Source organism: Delphinus delphis, chromosome 7 (genome assembly GCF_949987515.2).
Source record: "Delphinus delphis chromosome 7, mDelDel1.2, whole genome shotgun sequence".
In the NCBI taxonomy this organism is placed as follows: Eukaryota; Metazoa; Chordata; class Mammalia; order Artiodactyla; family Delphinidae; genus Delphinus; species Delphinus delphis.
Window position 1 is genome coordinate 60,236,460 of NC_082689.1, and position 15,748 is coordinate 60,252,207.

General features: G+C 44.3%; 1 protein-coding gene across 4 annotated transcripts in view; it reads right to left on the reverse strand.

The window, feature by feature from the left end:
* Positions 1 to 15,748, reverse strand: part of ITGA6 (integrin subunit alpha 6) — a 342,334-nt gene that overhangs the window by 181,330 nt on the left and 145,256 nt on the right. For 3 of the 4 annotated variants that reach the window (XR_009520154.1, XR_009520152.1, XR_009520155.1), the window contains one exon: positions 6,214 to 6,393. The exons of the other annotated variant lie outside the window; for it this stretch is intronic. The gene's annotated coding sequence lies outside the window, so the exon portion shown is untranslated. The remainder of the gene's footprint in view (positions 1 to 6,213; positions 6,394 to 15,748) is intronic. 4 annotated transcript variants of the gene reach the window in all.

Here is a 15,748-nt window from a genome sequence, read left to right on the forward strand (position 1 = left end):
AAGATAGAGCCCTGTGTTGGGCTTCCCTGGTGGTGCAGTGGTTGAGAGTCTGCCTGCCGATGCAGGGGACATGGGTTCGTGCCCCGGTCCGGGAGGATCCCACATGCTGCAGAGCGGCTGGGCCCGTGAGCCATGGCCGCTGAGCCTGCGCGTCTGGAGCCTGTGCTCCGCAACGGGAGAGGCCACAGCAGTGAGAGGCCCGCGTACCAAAAAAACAGAGCCCTGTGGAAGAGTCACCATGATTCATAACATGGGAAAAATGAGAACTTTTGGAATATTTGGTCAGCTCAGGTATCAGGTGATTTTTGCAAATCATGGCATTTTAAAATAATAACAATACACTGGTTTCTCTCTTATTATGTCATATGTTTATGGCAAAAAGTTACAAAAACACAGAAAAGTGTAAAGAAATAATCAAAATCATCAGGAAACTGGACACCCAAGAATAACCACAGTTAATATGGTGTGAGATATGTGAGTTAATATGGTGAGATTTTTGTATAAAACTCATATAAGATTATTGGTATAGTTAGATATTTTATTGTCTCACAAAGATTTATTGATGGCCTATTATGTGCTGGGGATACAGCAATGAGCAAAACAGACAAGTTCCCAGTCCTCATGGATCTGGAACTCCTCATGGAAAAACAGACAATAAATAAATAAATACAGAAATATGCCATGTACCAGGAAGCAATAAGTGCTATAGAGAAAAATAAGGCACGATAGGTGACAGAAAGGATGGGGTGGCAGTGGTGGGCTGAGGAGTGGGTACTATTTTTATATGAGCAGGCAGGGGTGATGTGGCTGATAAGGTGAGATTCAACCAGAGGCTGAAGAAAATGAAGAAGCAGGAACGCAAGTATTTCAGGCAGAGCGAAGAGCAAGTGCAAAGTCCTGAGGCCACAAACACTGGGCATGCTGGAAGAACATTCAGGAGTCCAGGGTAGCTGAAGCGGAGTGGACTTTCACTGGTGGCACAGTGGTTAAGAATCCACCTGCCAATGCAGGGCACATGGGTTCGAGCCCTGGGCCAGGAAGATCCCACGTGCCACGGAGCAACTAAGCCTGTGCGCCACAACTACTGAGCCTGTGTTCTAGAGCCCACGAGCCACAACGACTGAGCCCGCGTGCCACAACTACTGAAGCCCGTGTGCCTAGAGCCCATACTCCGCAATAAGAGAAGCCACCGCAATGAGAAGCCCGCGCACCGTAGCAAGGAGTAGTCCCAGCTCGCTGCAACTAGAGAAAGCCCGCGTGCAGCAACGAGGACCCAAAGCAGCCAAAATTAAATAAATATTTAAAAAAAACATAACTCTGTAATGACAATAAAATTGTACCATATGGACTAACCATAATGTATTCAAGCAATATCTTTTGTGGTTATTTTGATTATTTTTCTCTGTTATTAACAGTATGATGATTAACACATAAATCCTGGGAGCCCCCTGGTTATGTCCATACAATAAATTCCTAGAAATGTAATTAGTCAAAGAATATAAATACGTAAGAAGTTTTTTACACACATTCCAAATTTGCCCAGAAGGGGTCTGATAAATTATAACTCTGTATGTGTAAGAATTTCCATTTCACTGCTGGATATGACAACTTTTAAAAATCTTCGGCAATTTGACAAATGAACACCTGTACTATTGATACATTGTTACTTTAATTATCGCCTGATCATTACTGAAGTTGATGTTTTACATATGTTTATTGCAAATTGTCTGATCAGGTCTTGGTCCAATCTGATCAGATCTTTTGTTTATTTTTTATTGAGGAGTTTTTTTCTTATTGTTTTGAAGAGCTCTTGTATATCAAGACTCAACTTATTTGCTGGGTTTTTTTTCTCAGTTCTCAATTATCTTTTATGTTTGCTTATGGTTTTTTAACTTAAATTTTTAATATTTATTTAGGCTGTGCAGGGTCTCAGTTGCAGCATGCGGGATCTTCATTGCAGCACACGGGATCTTTGTTGCGGCACATGGGATCTTCATTGCGGCATGAGGACTCTTAGTTGTGGCATGCGGACTTTTTAGTTGCAGCATGCATGTGGGATCTAGTTCCCCCACCAGGGATCGAACCCAGGCCCCCTGCATTGGGAGCATGGAGTCTCACCCACTGGACCACCAGGGAAGTCCCTTAACTTAAATTTTTAAATTCTTAGGAGGTCAAATCTATCAGTATTTCTTTTATGATTTCATCCTTTGCTTTCTCACTGCAAGATCTGGTAAACATTCACCTATATTTTCTTTATTTTAAAAATAATTTCCTTTAAAAAAATCAGCCCTACTGTTTATGCAATAAGTATATAATTTTTTTCTACTTAGCCAATCAAATATCATCCTATGATTATGAATTGAGCAGTGTGACCTTTTCTTATAAATATGAAGCATACATTTATAATGTACAAAATTCATATATATGTGTGTGCATGCTTACACAATTACCAGATTTTCTATCTTATATCCATTAATTTGTAAGTCTATTCTTGAAACAATATGAGATTTATTTATATATTGTAGCATTTTGATGCTTGGTACGGAAAGCATTCCCCAAAATTCTTATTTTGCTACATTTTCTAGGTTATTCTCTTTCATTTATTCTTCCTATAACTTTAAATTGTTATCACAATCCATAAACAATCTCATAGTAATTTTATGAGAATGACTTAACACTTAGAAATTAATTTTCAGAGAATGTACATCTTCACAATTGAGTCTTTTGTAACGTGGTATGTCTCTGTTTAGTCAGGTGTCTTATGTACCTCAAAAAACGTTACCATTTTCATCATAGATTCTGTACATTCCTTTTAAGGTGCTTATTCCAAAGTACCTTACTTTTTATTGCTATTGTGAATTATTTTTTGTAGATTTTTTTTTACTGCAATTGAAAAAGCTGGACAGAAGACATGTGTGTGATGTACATCATGAAGAACAACCTCATTCCTCTGCTAACGGAATTAGAGCATGCAGCCCTGATGGACAACTTCCTATCCACAGCCCCACACTTGGAGGGGAAAAAACGATCATGTGTGTAGTGTGTATCAGTTAAACTTAAAGGCTAGGCTGCTATAGCCAAAAGACCTAACAACACTGTGGAACAGAGAACAAAGAAGTTCATTTCTCCCTATGATAGTCAGAGATAAGCATACCAGCCTGGTGGGCAGCTCTGGTCTATAAGCCCAATCATGGACCCATGTTGCTTCCAGGTTACTGCTCTGTCACCCCGTAGAGGATTGTTGTTGTTTATTTGGTTAAAGCTAGACTGCCTCTAAGTCAACATCGCAAAAGGGGCAAAGGGAAAAGAAAGTGTTGGAGGGGGGTACACAGCCTTAGGTCTAGGCCTGGGAATGACACACAGTACTCAGACTCCATTTGAAAGAACTTGATCACGCCACCACACTGATGTGCAAGGTGGGTGGGAAAATACAGTCTAGCCCTGTATCCAGGAAGAAAACAGATATGGTGGACAAGTACCAATACCAGCCATAATGTGCCCCCTCAAGAAGAAAATGTGATGAGAGGCTGATCACTTAAAAAGGGATATGTATGTCCATAAATCGTACCAATGTTTTCTTAGGTCAGTCTCCCAAGGCAATAGAAATAAAAACAAAAATAAACAAATGGGACCTAATCAACCTTACAAGCTTTTGCACAGCAAAGGAAACCATAAACAAAATGAGAAGACAACATACAGACTGGGAGAAAATATTTGCAAATGATGTGACCAACAGGGATTAATTTCAAAAATATACAAATAGCTCATAAAACTCAACAACAACAAAAAAACAAACAACCCAAACGAAAAATGGACAGAAGACCTAAATAGACATTTCTCCAAAGAAGACATTCAGATGGCCAATAGGTACATGAAATGATGCTCAACATTGCTAATTATTAGAGAAATGCAGATCAAAACTACAATGAGATACCACCTCACAGCAGTCAGAACGGCCATCATTAAAAAGTCTACAAATGGGCTTCCCTGGTGGCGCAGTGGTTGAGAGTCCGCCTGCCAATGCAGGGGACACAGGTTCATGCCCCAGTCCGGGAAGATCCCACATGCCGCGGAGCGGCTGGGCCCGTGAGCCATGGCTGCTGAGCCTGCACATCCGGAGCCTGTGCTCCACAACGGGAGAGGCCACAAGAGTGAGAGGCCCGTGTACCACAAAAAAAAAAAAAGTCTACAAATAACAAATGCTGGAGAGGGTGTGGAGAAAAGGGAACCTTCCTATGCTGTTGGTGGGAATGTAAGTTGGTGCAACCACTATGGAAAACAGTATGGAGGTGCCTCAGAAAACTAAAAATAGAATTACCTTATGATCCAGCAATCCCACTCCTGGGCATATACCTGAACAAAACTATAATTCAAAAAGATACATGCACCCCAGTGTTCATAGCAGCACTATTTACAACAGTCAAGACACAGGAACAACCTAAATGACCAGAGACAGAGGAATGGATAAAGAAGATGTGGTATATATACACAATGGAATACTACTCATCCATAAAAAAGAATGAAATAATGCCACTTGCAGCAACATAGATGGACCTAGAGATTATCATACTAAGTGAAGTAAGTCAGAAAGGGAAAGACAAATACCACATGATACCACTTATATGTGGAATCTAAAATATGACACAAATGAACCTACCTACTAAACAGAAGCAGACTCACGGATATAGAGAACAGATTTGTGGTTGCCAAGGGGGAGGGGGTTGGGAGAGGGATGGAGAGATGTTTAGGGTTAGCAGATGTAAATTATTATATATAGCAGGGATAAACAACAAGGTCCTACTGTATACACAAGAAACTATATTCAATATCCTATGATAATAGGATATTGAATATAGTTCAATATCATATCCCTTTTCCCATAATGGGAAAGAATATAAAAATGAGAATGTATATATATATATATATATATATATATATATCTGAATCAGAAAAACCCTGGGTCTCTGACGACTCTATAGCACTGAGCACATACTGCCTTAGACTTTTACACGGAAGAGAAATAATCCTTTACTGTATATAAGCTGGCTCTCTGTGACAGCAGCTGGGACTGTATCTTAATTAATACAGAATGTCAAGAACTCTTTCTGGACACCTGTGAATTCGCTTGTCTTGGCTGTCCGGGGTACACTTATGCTGCAACAGCCCCTGTGCACAGCTTTGGGGAATTCATTCTCTCATTCCCTCCCAACATCTGCTTACTCATCCCCCAAATATGTGTGGAGAACCTGCCCTGTGCCCGGTACAGAGCCAGGCTTTGGGGACATAACAGTGAATGAGGCAGGGGCTCCATCCCTGAAGTTCGTTTGGATAAGACTGGTCACATTAAGCAGTGTGTAAGCATGAGTTGATGGAGAAACTCAGAGAGGGCTAAGAAATTCTCCTGAAAGTAGTCGATATCAAGCCAGAGACCCACACCCATGTCTCTCAGGACCTGTAAACAGGTGCACACCATGCCAACTCCACAGGAGGAAAGGTGGCTCTGGAAGAGAAATCCTAAGATGGTAACTTGTTTTTGCACCTTCCTTACTTGCCTTTCATATAAGGTTCTGCAGAGTTTAGAAACCCTACCAGAATGCAGTGATATAGACTTTGCTTTAACATTTTAAAGAAGGTTAAAGGAAGAATGATTCTAACTGACCCCATGAGCTCCCCTGCCACTGGCAGCTCCTGTAACCTGCAGCCCTCACACCTCTAGGGCTGTGTTGGTGTGCTCTTTCACACCAACAGCTGGGCTACAGATCAGCCCCAGTTCCCGCAGCCTCTCACCTGACGTCGCTCCGATCAAACTCAACCTCTGGCTGTGTACTAAACGCGCCTTGTGCTTTTCAACTTGTGGGCTTTTGTTCAAACTGTCCCCTGCGCCTAGAAAGCCCTTGCTCCAGGTTGTCTGATGGAATCTCAAATATCATGAGGATTCTCCTGATCCCCTGAGTTGAAAGTGTTCACATACACACAGCCAGACACTTACGTGAGTCTGCCTTTCCCCCAGTCAGATTGTAAGCTCCTCAGACCAGAGGCTGTGTCTCTGTGTCTAGCTCATCTTGGTGTGGCCTTAGTGCACAGCTGTGCATGTGGGAGGGCCTTAGTACATATCTGTTGGATTTGATTAGGTTGAATTTTCTCTCTTGTGGCATGGTAACAGAGCAAAAGGGCTCCACAGGAGGAGCCAGGGCATGGAGATGATGGGCTCACCTTGGCAGTGTAGAGTTGGTTTTCTTGTAGGTAAAACTGGGATAATAATGATACTTCAGTCTGCTGCAGGAGTAAGGAGTGGACATCTAGAAACAAATATTTCCTCTGAAGCAAGCGAGGTCAATGTTGCATATATCCCTCTAGATGCACTCCATAGCACAGCCAGCCACAGCTCTATTGCTAGAAAAGAAAGGAGATGCAGGTGTTAATGGACAGCTAGCAGCCTCTGCCATATAAACAAGCCAGAAAGGAAATGAATGACACATTTAATTACATTAACTTAAAAATTCTATTCAACCAAGACAACAAAAAGGTAAAAAAGGCAAGCATTAGACAGGAAGAAAATGTTAGCAACATATATAATTGACAAAAATTAGAATCTATGAAGAAGTCTTTCAAATCAATAAGAAAAAGAGAAATAATAGGAATGGGCAAAAGATGCAAACAAGCAGCACTCAGAAGAAGAAACCCAAGTGGCCAATACACATGTGAAAAAACAATCAGCCTCATGAATAACTGGGAAAGGCAAATTAAAACCATAAATAGATACCATTTCACATCCATCAGCTTTGCATGAAATTTTTTTTTTTTTTTTTTTTTTTTTGCGGTATGCGGGTCTCTCACTGTTGTGGCCTCTACCATTGCAGAGCACAGGCTCCGGACGCGCAGGCTCAGCGGCCATGGCTCACGGGCCCAGCCGCTCCGCGGCATGTGGGATCCTCCCAGACCGGGGCATGAACCCGTGTCCCCTGCATCAGCAGGCAGAGTCTCAACCACTGCACCACCAGGGAAGCCCCTGCATGAAATTTTTAATCTGACAATACCAGAATAAAGAGCAGGGTGATTCAATCACTGTTGGAAGTTGTATAAATTAATGCAACTGTTTTAGAGAATTTGATGCTGTTAAGAAAAGTCAAAATGCACATATCATATGACCTATCCATTCCACCTTTAGACTGGTGTCCTGGAAAAACTCTTGCACATGGGCACAAGGAGAGTGCAAGGACACTCATAATGACATTATGTGTAATAGCAAAATAAAAATATTACAAGCAACATGAACGTCCATCAACTGGAGAATGGATACACAAATTGTGATTTATTAACACAGTGGAATGCTGTACAGTCACTAAAACAAATGAATTAGAGCCATGCAGATTAATACAGATGGATCTCACAAATATAACTTCGAATAAAAAGAGAAGGTTGCAAAAGAATCATACAGGATGCTGCCACATATAAAGTTTGAGAATATGCCAAACAACTCCCCATATTGTTTAGGATACACAAATTTATGGTGGAAATATAAAAGAATGCATGGAAGGGTAAACACAAAATTCAGAATACTAGTTTCCTAAGGGCAGTGGGATAGGGAAGGGGGAAGATATAGTCATCGTGAGTGCATAAGGGATGTCAATTGAATTGATAATATTTTATTTCTTGAACTGGGTAGTAGGCACATAAGTATCCATTTAATTTTTTTTAATCCTTTTTCTATGTCTGAAAATATTTCATGATAATTTTCTTTTTTTTTTTTTGCGGCACGCGGGTCTCTCACTGTTGTGGCCTCTCCTGCTGCAGGGCACAGGCTCCGGACGTGCAGGCTCAGCGGCCATGGCTCACGGGCCCAGCCGCTCCGCGGCATGTGGGATCTTCCCGGACCGGGGCACGAACCCGTGTCCCCTGCATCGGCAGGCGGACTCTCAACCACTGCGCCACCAGGGAAGCCCCATAATAAATTTTTAAATCATGTTTTAAGAGAACGGGTTTGTGGTAGTCAGGGCCCAAGACAGTCCCACTGACCCTGGCCTCCTGGTATTCACACCCTTGTGCAGTGGCCTCCCTAAAATGATGGTGTGTGACTTCTGATGCTAGGTCATAACAGGCATTGGAGTTTCTGCCTTGTTCTCTTGTACCACTTGCTGTAGGGGAAGCCCTCTGCCATGCTGGAGGACGCTCCTGCAGCTCTGTGAAGAGGCCCATGTGGAGAGGAACTTCCCGCCAACAGCTTGTACCAACCTGTCAGCCATGTGAGTAAGCCACCTGGGAATCAGATCTTCCAGCCCCAGCCAAGGACTGCAGTCCAGGTGACATCTGAGTACAGCCGTATGAGAGACCCTGAGCCAGGAGAACCCCGCCAGGCTGCTCTGAACTCCTAACCCACAGAAACTAGGAGGAAAAAGTAAACGATTCTTGACTTAAGGCACTATGGTTTGGAATGATCTGTTATGCAGTCGTAGATAACTACTGCAGGGTCGTATTGAGTGATCACCAGATTCCTTCAGATCTAGGCTTCGATTTCTCCCACCCCTAACTCCATTCATCCATTCACTCAGTCACTCAACTTCTGTGTAGAAGAAACTTCAAAAGTCTTAGGATCGCGCTTCCCTGGTGGTGCAGTGGTTGAGAGTCCGCCTGCCGATGCAGGGGACACGGGTTCGTGCCCCGGTCCGGGAAGATCCCACATGCCGCGGAGAGGCTGGGACCGTGAGCCATGGCCGCTGAGCCTGTGCGTCCGGAACCTGTGCTCCGCAACGAGAGAGGCCACAACAGTGAGAAGCCCGCGTACCGCAAAAAAAAAAAGTCTTAGGATCACTTCTGACTCCCTTTGGGATCCAGTCCTGGGCTAGAAACACTCTAAATAGTTAATAACTCAGAAGTTTAGTACTTCTTAATTTTACTTAGAAGAGATTCAGCTCACGAAAGAGGTCCTCCATCCTTAAGTTAATGCTATTGCAGAAAGTACAAGAACAGTCTCCAGAGGGAGAGGGCCTTGTGCTGTAACATGCGATTATATGTTTCCATAAGTATAGATCCTGGAACTGTATGTGGTATAAAGTAGTAAAATGCTGGATCATATGTTTTAGTATATATACTACCCTGAAAAGATTTCTCCCACCTGCCCAAACTTTACTAGCTACTAAATCTTTACTAAGCACACCCACCAACCTCACTGCTTCTCCATCTGAACTATACCAGCTACCTGTGATCATCTGCCAGATCAACAGGGTCTAGAAAACACAGAGACAGACCCACAGCCAAATACGCTTAAGAATCAGCCTACCAGCAAAGACACATCCCACGAAAACATAACAAGAGCAAAGTTTAAAAGAGGCCGGTTGTGGGCGCATGCAGGTACGTGCCAGCTCCGTGGCTGCAGTTAAACTTGAAGTACCTTCCCAGGGGTGGATCCCGACGTGATGCTACCCGGAAAGACGCACAGCCTGACGGGCTTACAAAAAAAGCTTTACTACCAGCACTGCTCAGCTCTCTGTCTTTCCTTAAAGTTGCTGTGCAACTTTGCATTTACTTGGTGTGATAAAATGTCACTGACCAGAGGTGAGAAGGCCTGGCGGGGGTGGGGGCGGGGTATGCGTGTTATAATTTGGGCTTCTTTTGTAGACTCCAGTTAGCATAAACTAAAGACAACGTTACTGAGAGGAAAATAAATAACCCACAGGATGGAAAGAAGAGCTGAACAGCCAGGCTCTGAGTCATCCTGGGGATCGTGGAAACAAGAATCCACTGGCCTTCTCTTTATACAGCTCCAACACCTTCCTCCCCCAGAAACTCTCCCCACGAGATTCAAGTGTCCAGTATAAAGAGCCCAGTGGCCTAGCTAGAGCCATACGCCTAACCCTGGGGGTGGGAGACAGAAGGGGTTGGAAAGGTGGGACAGTCCCGTGATTGGCAGACCCACCAGAATGCAATGATTACAGAAAAGTCAGTTTCCCAAAGAAAGGGATGCTGCGCTGGCAAAATAAGAGATGTCCATTCACTGTCTAGCCTCATATGCTTGTCATAGGCCTAAATAAGGTCATGCACCTCTGAGAGTTTCTCTTAAATCTCTGTAAATGTAAAGTTCTTGCTCACTGTCTCTTTCTTGGATTTAGAAGTAAGCAAGAGCCTTTCCTTCTGACACCCCTACCTCTCAGAGGCCTGGAGGGAGCTGCAGCAACCTTGGGGGCACTAGATCCTGCAGGTCCAGGGCTCTGAGCTCCAAGTCACAGCTGTCATCAGGAAGGGAAACCAGAAAATTGTTTCCGGGAGTGTTGTCTGAACCAATAATCTGAGGCTTAGGAGAAATGCAACTGCTTGGCCTTTATGGGAGGGGTGTCTCTGAAGTTACCACTTGTGTCTCCTTCATCGTCTCTGAGACCCCCCCCGCGCCCCCATATGGAGCACCCACGGTGTAACTGAGGACAATACAGTTCCCAGCCCCTGGCTGCAGCTCAGCCTTGGCCGTCTGTGCGGCCAAGTCAAGTAAAAGGAATCCACTGCCAAAGGAACTACAAAGAAATCGTAGCAAACCTTTCATCGGGTCCCACGGTGCAGACCGCTTTTCCCTTCTTTTACTCCAAATGCTGTTTCCAGAGCCCTGGCAGACTGACTGACATCCCCCTCCCACCCGCCTACCTCTCCTCCCCTTTGAGGTCCTCAGTTGGTAATGTCTTTTTCAGGCTCTCTCCTCCTCATCGGCTCCACTTCATCTCAATCACAAATAGAACGTTGGCAAATTGAGATGGGGAGGGACCAGCATTCTGGAGACAAGTAGGAGAGTAGAAGTAGGAGGTTCCTTAGGAAGCCAAACATAGGCTTGAACATCCCCATGGAACCATCTCTCATTCCTCATCTCAGACATGATCCCTGGGGAACCTTGAACAATGTGAAGAACAATGACCAGATGGGGTTACAGCCCCACCTGGAAGTTCCCATTAGGACCCCAGGGACAACAGGTGTCCTCCAGTGTTCATCCTGCTACCACAGACCTGTACAGCGACTGCCCCTCTCCTACTCTGTGTCCTGGGGGGGGGGGGGGGGGGGGGAGTTTTCTTTGTTCCCAGTTCTTGAAATGGTAATAATTTTCCTTGTCATCCTGTCGTCATGGGAGACAAATGCATCAGTGTTAGTAATCCTTAGATAAAAGGTGCTTTACATGTGTGAAAAAATGAGCTTTAATTTCGTCTCTCGGGTATATGGTGAGGATTAATTAGTTAACCTTAGCAAAGTGCTATGATTGGCAGGGGGAATTAGCAAAACCCTGGAGGAGGACTAGCTTTGAGTGTAGTCATTTCAAACTGTTCTGCTGTGAAGAGCAGCTGAGGTAGCGGCTCTGGTCTCTCAGATGTCACGGTCTTGGTTTCCGGCGACACCCTAGACTATACATGCCTGGCCAGGGGTGAAAAGGTGAAAATAACTTTGAGAGTGGGGAGCGAGGGGAGACATCAATGTACAAACGAAAACTCAGGACCTGAATTAATCTCTGATTCTCTTCTCACCATTGACCCTCACCTGAGTCCCTGAGAGCATCTGTGTGAAATGGAGCTGCTGGGTGCTGACCCAGCACAGAGCTGCCCCCAGGAGAGCAGGGAGGGCAAGGAAGGCTCCCTAGCTCAGGCCATGCAGCAGACAGCCCCCGGACCTCTCTAGATCCCCATATTCTCATTTGTAAGATTAAGAGGGTGAGCCAGATGTCTAGATACTGTAGAAAGACACGGTAATAGCACATGCTTACCCAGCACTTACGGCATATCAGCCATTCTTCTGTGCCTTCACTCATATTAACTCAGCAATCATGGCAGCCCTGTAAAGGTAGGAGGTTATTTTCCCCACCTTCCAGAGCTGGTAAAGGTTATGTTTGAAGCCAGGTGGTCAGGTGCTACAGCCCCCACTTTTAACTATTACATCATGCTGCCTCCTTAAGGAAAAATCTCCTTGTGAACCTCTCTGTTCATGAAGAACCCACAGTGGGGGAAAGAATTTTAAAAGTACCAAAGGTGAAATTCTTTGGGGCTCTCCACAATTTAAGCCTGAACTCATAGAAAGAAATAGCTCTGTTATTCTTCCAGGTGTCTGAACTACCATAACATATAAAAAGGAGACTAAGAGTATAACGGCTCTCTCCTCTGAGCTTTTAAAGTGAGTCACATGTTGGCTTTTAAACCTAGATTGTATCCTTCAACTAAAAGAGTTGTTTAGACAACAACAGTGCTTTTGGTAGTCTCTTAGCAAAACTGGCCAGTTACGTGAACCCAAAACACTAAGCTTATCAGGTTTGCAAAAGCCATTTGGAGACTTAAGGGCACTGATTTGAGTAACTTTTCAAGGGAATCTTAAGAAGAAATCTAAGCATGAGACCTTTTATCTTCTCGTCTGGCTCCCCATTCTAATACATCAGTCACTCAGTGAACTGTCGGCATTTGAACGATGCACTGGGTAGATACGAGGTCCAAGGCTGTGTCAAAAAAGGCAGTTATTTATGTCAGTACCTGATTTTTACTTGCTCTCTTCTTCTCAGTCCAGTTTCTTCTAAAGCAAGCAATGTATTCAATAAGCAAATTCTCATTCAGGTGAGGAACCAGGGACGATAGAGTGAGGGCTGGGCCTAGGGAGTGGACGAGAGGAGACTCCACAGGTGTACTGTGCCTTCCACCAGTGACAGAAGGACCTCTGATGAAGGGCAGTCTGGCCTTGGGCTTACAGTCCTGCCAAACTTTCCTGCACATGTAGCTTCAATAAGGGGTTTTCCTGATACAGAAAGAGAACTAAAGCTTAGAGCTGGAGATTGCATGAAGCTTCTGATAAGGAGGAGAAAGAAGCAGCAAGGGAACTCCAGGGAGGGTCTAATAGTGCAGCATCTAAGAGCACAGGCTCTGGATGCAGATGGGCTGTGTTCAAATCCTGCCACACTCACTGACCAGATATATGTCTTAGGGCTTTGCTTCCTTGCTGCTCAAACATGATGTGAAGAAACTTAGAATTTACTCCAACATCCACTCTCATCTTCTTCCTTATGACAGAACTCAAATATTTACATTGCTGACTGTGAAACAGTAAGATGATATTTCCCAGCCTCCCTTGCAGCTAGGTATAAACGTGTAACTAAGTTCTAACCAATGAAATGTCAGCAGAAGTACTGTTTGGATTTCTAGGAATTAAAAAAAAAAAAAAAAGGTAGCCCTTTCACTCTCTTCCTGCTTCTTGCTGCCTGAAATAGACATGTGATGACTGGAGCTATTGCAGCCATCTTGAACCCTGAAGTAACCTTGAAGTGATATGCTGAGGATGGTGGAACAGAAAGATAGATATCTTGAATGACACCATGAAGCTACCATATCAATAGTGGCCTGGCCTACTTCCAAATGTCTTGTTTTATTTTTTTTTTTAACGTGGGATAAAATTTAACTTCTATCTATTTAAGCCATTATTGTTTAGGACATTTCTGTATAAGCGGCTGAAATGAATATTAACTGATACAAAGGATAGCATTAGTAACTACCTCAACCTGTTTTTGTAAGAACTAAATGAGAGAATGTACATAAAATTCTTAGTGCAATTCCAAGCACACAGTAAGTGACTGAGAGGGTCAGAGCTTAGAATGATAACTCAGAGCTAGCTTGATAGCTGTGAGAGCCAAAAGGGAACTCAGTCACCAACCCGAGCCCCAAATTTTAAAGATGGGATAACTAAGGCCTAGAGAGGCAGGGGCCCTTGAACAGAACACCTAGCCTGATAGAGGCAGCCCAGGTCTCCGCACATCTATGTCTTTCATACCCTTTCAAAGCTGAGGAGTGGCTGACACAAGAGACGATTAATAAAGTCACAAGGTGACCCCTAAATAATAGGATAAACAAATGTCCTGAGGAGGACTAAACATTTAATTCTGAGGCTTTCATTCAAACAATATCAATCTGCATTTGATTATTTACTTAACTATCAGGAAACAGGGGGGTGGGGTGTGAGAGAATGAATAAGGAGATCAGGTTTGGCTTCATAATGGACTGTGCAGTGTCTGTGTCTGGAAGCCTGCCAGGTCCATTAACCATGGCACCACTGTGGACGGAAGCCTGAGACACCAGTGAAAGAAGCAGTCTTCTCTGATGGCTTCACCTCAGCTGGCCCCTGCCCAGGACCCAGGAAGAAATGCTTCCTAGATGCTCTGAAGAGTCCCCTTAGGGGCAGTCTGATGCCAGAGGCCTGTGACTGCTCACTCACTCATCTTCCCGACTGTGACCCAACAGAATCACTTACCTGCCTTAAACTCAACAAGTAGCCTTAGTCTGTTTGATGCTCCTCAGGGGCAGGACTTAGGCTGGTTTCCTTGGGTCTCTAGCAAGACCACAGCTGGCAGAGTTACCTTGATGAGTGAGAGCATCCCACCTCTAATCTGCTGAGAACAGCAATCTCCAACCAAACATTCACAAATGCCAATAAAATCCTGGCTCCAGTAGCTCAAGGAGGCTCCACAATAAGTCACCCAGAAAGCCTCTTGGGAAAGAGTGACAAATGGGTTTTTTTCATGTGCCACCTGCTTAGTTAATACTGGTTTCCTGGAGAGCTGTGTTGAGAAGCATTCCTAAGCTTAGCAGTAAGGAATTCGACAGTGTATTAGCATTGCCATGGGCCAGGCAAGAGACAGAATCACGGGTTCCCACATTCGCCATCCTTAGCCTGGCTTTCAGATGTGCAAGAGCTGTGTTAGACCATCAGCCTCAAACTAGTTCACCACAGATCTGTGTCTTAGAGGAATTTTGCAGCACCAGCCTGTGGCTCGTAGACACATCCCTACTGCCTTCTCACAGACACTGTTTACATAAAGAATCAATTTCAGGGCTTCCCTGGTGGCGCAGTGGTTGAGAGTCCGCCTGCCGATGCAGGGGACACGGGTTCGTGTCCTGGTCTGGGAGGATCCCACATGCCGCAGAGCGGCCGGGCCCGTGAGCCATGGCCGCTGAGTCTGCGCGTCTGGAGCCTGTGCTCCGCAACAGGAGAGGCCACAGCAGTGAGAGGCCCGCGTATCGCAAAAAAAAAAAAAAAATCAATTTCAAATTGCCTTCATTTTTGCCTTTGAAAGCATTTAATCAGCAGAATTCACTGAATGGGATACTGTTGGGTGTTTACTCCGAACAATTAAAGCGTAAATAAAATATAAAATGTGTACAGTATTACGCTGTAAGCACCGTCTCTTCTCTAAAAATCCCCACCCTCCGTTTTCAGGGATGGGTCCCCGGCAGGTGCTCAACCACAAGATCTGGTCCTCTGGTCATAGTTGCTTGCCGCTGAGGTGGCTACCTGCCTCAAGTTGAGCCAATCTGATCCATCTCCTGGGAATGTCATCCCTGAACTGAAAGTCACAGAGGTTGGGAGCAGAATCTTATAAAAACACAGGGGTAAAGCAGGTATCTCAACATCAGTACCTTACAGGGATCAGCTGAGCAAGTAGGCAAGTATCATAAAATAGCAGTGCCACTATGAAAATAAATGGCAGCTAACACTAAGTCTGTGTTTGGGGGGATAATAGAGAGTGGTGGGGACTATGCCCAACAGGAGAGCCATGCCCAGTCTGAAGGGGCAGCTGCTAACCTCCATCCAATTGTTGCCACATGGGAGAGGGGCCTAGTGTTGCCAAATTGTTTGATTTTTTTCCAAGAGAAACCAGAAATCTAGATTTTTACATGAAGGTCTTCCAATTTTTTTTAAGTTGTCAACTAAATTTCAAAACTAAATTTTGGTCAAATAAATCATGTCTTTGGTA